Raw genomic sequence first — 6,302 nt, forward strand, 5'->3', positions numbered from 1 at the left:
CCACCCTTGAGAAAGAAATTAAATTAGCTCAAATAAAACTGTGGAGAAAAAATGGCATGTAGTAAATTCAGCAATTTGTCCTTAAAAGTTCAGTTTGACACCTAAGTTGTTTTGGGGTAGTCTAAATAATTGTATTGTTCAAAAAAAGTCCAAGTTAGTACAGAAATGAATAACAGAAATATCCATCAAGCTGTGACATACACAGCTCAGTTTGACTTTTTTCTTGCTTTTGCAGCAGCTACTCAAGTTCAATCACTTTGAGCTCTTGCGTACGCCTGCTGCACTCTGACAGCCATCACAGCATTTCACACTACACTTTTCACAACACACTTTTTAAGTAACCACTTGGACTATAAATTAATTACAGTGCAATTACCTGATGCTTTACTCATGTGATCTCTATGTTTAAAAATAAGCAGTGGAAATGAGTAGTGAGAGGTGAGGCATTCTGCAGCATCTACATTCTGTAGAAAGCAAATACACTAGAGCATATACTTTCATTTAAAGCCAGTGGTCAAAGGCTAGAGAATGAGTGTCTCTCGGTATGCCTTAAGTCTCTTACATGCACTGGTGCTTCCCTGACTTGTGCCTTTTCCTTATGTCTTTGTCCCACCCACAGAGGATGGGAAGAAAACATGAAAGGAAAGATTTGAGGAGAAAGGACTGAAGGAAACACGTGAAAAGAAACACGAGATGCCCTTTCCTCTGATCCTTCACCTGAAGCCTCCAATCACTGACTGATTTCTGACAAAGGGGAGAGTTGGTCCATAAAAGACTTCCACGAAGGATGCACTCATGTTGCCTCACTCATGTCTCCTCCAGGCAGCCTCCTCGCTCCTCAAGACAAAGAACTTTGGGACATCCTTGGACCTTGATCCTTGAGTTGAGCGAGGATCACGAAGCAAGGATCAATCATATAGAGATTTGAGATGCAGCCACTTACTTTCAGCACATTGAGCACGTCTTACAGTTTCTCAATATACAGTAGAAACTGGCAGTTTGTGGTTAACCAGGTGTTGCTAAGCGTGGGTGTTTGACCTCATGTCAAACATAAAATGAGTTCATCATAATACATCATTTTTCTCAGAGATGTTCTAAAGATGTCTGGAGACATTTAAGCATAAATGTCCTGACAATCAAACACCGACTTACACATTTTCTCCACATATAGAAAAATCTCTTTTGAGCGCTGCCAATCACAGTCGTCACAAGCAGCTGACTGATTTATTCTAGCATGTTTGTTTCTCTTTTATTTGTCTAAGCAGAATAACTGGCAGCTACTTTGGAACCACACAGGAATATCTAAAAACTGAATTCCCATTTAATCTTGCAGTAACAGTGAGTATGCCACTTTAAAAAACTGATCAGAGAACATCTAGGATCAGTGGTCCCTTTAAACTGGTAATGACCTGACTTGATTTTACCATACCAGATGTATTTTCAGTCCTGAGAAATGTTATCGATTTGAGAAGGTCACAAAGTTGCAGCAGTAAATGAGATCAGATAGAGAGACTTTGCCAGAGTCCCTGCAGAGTTACTTCAAGTTTAGCTCCCAAAAAAGCCTCATTATAACGGCAGACTGGGTTGTGTTTGTGTACTGAGTAAAATGCCATGCTTCCGAACCACAAACACTGTGCAATGGGATGAAAATAAATGGTCAGCTAATGCCACAACTGATCCCTGCTGTGGTAACATGTGATCACTATAAAAATAACAGAGGGAACGGTAACACAGCATTCTGATCCACATGTGCTAATCAGCTGTGGGAACCTGTATCAAATTACAGGAGGTCAGAAGCTGACGGGGCCGGAGATGTGAGCACCTGATTGGTGTGTTTTTTGGAAAAGGAACACCTGTCATCCCTGGCTGTCCATCCCTCTGTCTGCCCATCATTTCCCAGAAGCCCCAGAGGGAAGGAGGTCAGCGTGATGAACGAGTGGCACTGGGGAACACCCAAGGTGGTGATATCTGATCTGCCTCCCACATCCTACCACAGGCAGGCAGACAATATAAAAAACAACCCCACAAAATATGTGGCATTCCACTCCTCAAAACAGGGAGAGCGAGAGAGTGTGAGAGATGTGAGCAGTGTTTCCTGTTACCCCACTCCTCCTCCTCCTCCTTCTCCTATTTTGATTTATTGTTAGAGCTGAGCCATCTTAATAGATATATGGGTGTGGTGGGAGAATAACAAGCCCTACCATGAGATTATGCCTTTAGTCACATGGCAGTAATTAGAGATTATACATGTATTCTAAGATCATAGCCTGTAAATCACATTTCAGAGTTTACATGATGTGTCTCTGCCATTATACTCGTATTACAACAGTCAGTTTAAACTTTGCTTTGAGGTCTGAGGATCAGCTGATGAATTTAGCTGGCTATGACACAAACTGGAAATGCTTCAACAAAAAAATACCTTTGTAAGTACGTCATGTTACTGTAAACAGCTAGTTCTCCATCCCCAGCTTTCTAAATACTTGAATGACAACAATGTATTAACTCTTTAAGCTAGAAAGAGTTGTTTTACCTCCACGAAATGTACGTAGTCTCGAGGCCACACAAGTAAGGGCGAGTGAGTGAGTCCTGTTTTTCTTCTTTTTTAGTGTTTACAGAGAATGTCCTTCAAACTGGATCTCGCAGCTGTGTCAGCAAGCATTCACCCTGCAGAGGGGTCTTTGATCAACACACTGAGTCCCTATGAGCTGTTCGGCTGTTGACCCTGACCTCTGACATCTGTGCAGCTAAAAGAACACATAATGTAACAGTGGGGATCCATGACGTACTACATTATTTTACTTTTGTTCTCCCTGACATAGAACTAGGCAGAGACTACACATGAACATAGTCTAGTATGTAAGTAAGATTGTAAGTGTGGTAAGATTATAAGTAAGATTGCTAATCTGTTCATCAACAAGTGGATACACTGAAGCAGTAATGATTGCTTTGCTACAGATGTCAACAGAAGAGAGTAAAAAATAAAATACTCCAGAAAAACTATGGCTTTTAAAAGGAAAGTTTATGACAAGTTGTTCATAGTTTTTTTTTTACTATATGTACTGTACTTTATGTGTACTGCATTTCCTATGACTTCAGATCATATAGATGGTCTTGTCTGATGTGCTTCTTCTTCTTCTGTTGGTCGACCACTAGCCAGTTCAAAGTAGAGTGTGGATACTTGATGCAAGCCTGACAAGACCCAACGTTACCCAAGGGTCCAGGTTTGGACATTAGTTTAGAAAATATGCTTGAGTCCAGGTCAGGTTTAGACATATGGGTCAAACTTTAGGCCTGATGGCTGAAACACTTAAATGCCTGCTTTGTTTAACAATAAGAAAAAAGCACTGTACAAACTGAACTGCGTTGGGCTCAGGGCAGGGTCAGACAGAAACCTGCGGCCTGATCCATGCTCTAATTCAAAGTGTATTAAAGCTTCCGAGTTAAAGAGCTTTGTAGAATTCTGGCTTTGAACCAACAATCTTGAAGCCCAAACCCTTGTTCACGTACCATAAAATGACTTTTCTTTTTTCAAAAGCATGATTTACTTTGCATTTTATCATCATATGTCCTGTAGATAAATGAATAGATTGGTAATTTGTAACAGACTCAGTGTCAGTGACCCCCCCACCCCCCCAAAAAAAGAGATAATCTTTAAAGAAAACTGATAAGCTCAACATTCACTGCACATTGTGCACATTGTGTTTCATTTCCTCCTCTGCAGGGATAGAATATCAAAAAAAAAAGAGAAATGTGTTTTAAATCACTGAAGGATTGTGACAGGATTGCTCACAGCACACACACGTGCACGCGCGTACACACACGCACACAATGACAGCACTTCCCTTTTCTTTTTCCCCTCCCTTGTACGTAATCTGCAGAACAATCACACAGAAGCCACACATCACAGTGACAGAGATGCACCTCCTCTCTACCTCTCAGTATCGATCTCCCATCCAATCTAAATGACCCTGTTAACCATTCCCTTAGCCCACCCCACCTCTCCTCTTTACTACCCCTCACCGCTTTGAGCCCTACTTAGCGGCAGCAGTAAACCCCCACACCCACCCACCCACCACCTTACTCCTCTTAGTTTAAAATGGCCCGGTGTGAAATAACTCACATCACTACAAGAGGGATGAGGTCATTAGAACATGTGACGCCCTCTTGAAACAGCAAGCATGATTGAAAAATCAATTTTGATGCCTATGTTTTTTTCCTCCTCTTCTCTTGCTCTCCGCTCTCCTCTCATGCTGTCTGTGTTTGCATTGGTCTTAGTAATGCTCTCAACAGCACTTTTCCACCATGGAAACGCTCAATCAAAAGACATAAAACTATAATAGAGCAACACTCCTTGAACTTCAAACAGCCTTTATCTTGACCTGCTTCTCTACTGTTTTCTCTTTCTACTCTGATTTGAGGTTTTGAATATGCAGGAAGAATAAATTCTGCCAAAGCAGAAGTTGAGGGTGGGCTCCTAGTACAAACTAGGCTGTCACACTCCAATAATGTTGTGCTAATATGTTATCAAATACATAGCACAGCCCCTCTTCTCAGTAATATTTCAATCTAGTTCATTACTCAAAGCCTCTTGATACTGTAGGGCTGCGTTCTTTTGGGAGTGCAGCGGCGTCTTTGAGTGATTCCTGAGTTTTTTGATCTTTTTTTGCACATGGCTCCAGGTTAGCTCTTCTGCTCACCTCACATCTCCCATCCATTAAACCAGCGTCATTTTCAAGCATGTTCTTATTAAATGGCTCCTGTGTTCTTTTGGTTGAATATTTTCAGTTAGAAACCCAAGGACAGGGCCTGCCCACGGCTAGAGAGAGAGAGAGAGAGAGACAGTCTGTTTTTTTTCTTTCTTCTTTACCACCCGTCAACCTTGTTGGGTTCAGTGTAACTTTCATTAGAAAAGGAGATTTAGTGCACTTGAAAAGACAGATGAAAGAGTTAGAGGCTAATTATCAGGAAATTGAAAAAAGATAGATGTACTGCAGCGACTACAATTAGTGAAGCACAGAATATCAAAGACTTATCAAGAGCAAGTGAAAAGGCTGCCTTGAAGAGCGAGCACAATTAAGGCATCTGCAGCCCATGTGAAATGAGAGAGAAGAGGAGGAATAAAAATATGCCGGCTTGAATAAGAAGTCCTTTTTTTTTCAACATTTCAGGGATGGAGGGGAGCTTCAGCAAGCCAGCAAATGACATTAAATCACACTGTTTGATAAGCCTCCCTCTCGGTGGCAGAGTTCTGCTGCTCCTCTTCCTCATTTCCCCTTCTTCCATCTTCACTTCCTTCCTTCTTTACATTCATGGCACTTTCCCACCCCGTCCCACCCCGTCCCACCCCTCCCCTAATGCACCATCTCTGGATGGAGGGGACAGGGATGATGTCTAGCCCCTGCTCTGACGGGACTCTCCTGCATGCTTCATTGCCTCACAAATTTGCACTGATCGACAGTCGCAGGTCACACATGCTCCACAAATAGGTCATTTTGGGTCTGTGTGTGTGAGTGGATGTGTGTCTGCCCACTCTGGGCTAAACGTTTAGTCACTGTCATCCAAAACATTAGAGTAAATAACATTTGAATAATATGTTTCTGGGGCAACGTATTGTCTCTGTGTGTGCATTTTTACATTTCTGGGTAAAACTGTAATAAAGCTCCCATATGAGACAGTAACATTTTAAATAGAGCTGAAATTATTAGTTGATTTATTGAGCAGTAGAGCAACAGAAAAATAACTGTAATAAGTAATTAAAAATTATATAAATTGTGCACTCTGAACAAAAATAGTATTCAATATCCTGTACTATATATCCCCGTTTAACACAGTTAATCTTTTTATTAGATGATTCCACATTATACAATGCTAATTATTTGAAACATAACTTTGTAACATTTGATTCAAAGTGTGAGTGAATAAAGAATAGCAGTAGTACTGCAGTAATGACCAACATTAGGACTGTCTCATGTCTCATGGCAGCCTGGCCATGATTGTGCCTCCTCAATATGTGAGAGATGCTTCGGGGTCTGTGCTCTTTCCAGACAGGCTTTTACATAAACTGCATGGCAGAGGCCTTGCCAAATCTACCATCTGTTGGATCTCTCTCTCTCTCTCTCTCTTCCCTCCCTTCATCCTATCTCTTCCCTGTCTCCTCTCGCTCATCTGTCTGTTTTTGATGCTTTATTACAAATATGGATTTTTAAAAAAAGATTCTCAAACGTTCTCTCACTGTTTACAAAACAAGAGCATTTCGGTGGTTAGAACAGAGAGCTCAGTTAAGGCAAGTTGTCAGTTGTTGT

This window comes from Monopterus albus, unplaced genomic scaffold (assembly GCF_001952655.1).
Source record: "Monopterus albus unplaced genomic scaffold, M_albus_1.0 scaffold33.1, whole genome shotgun sequence".
NCBI classification, from domain to species: Eukaryota; Metazoa; Chordata; class Actinopteri; order Synbranchiformes; family Synbranchidae; genus Monopterus; species Monopterus albus.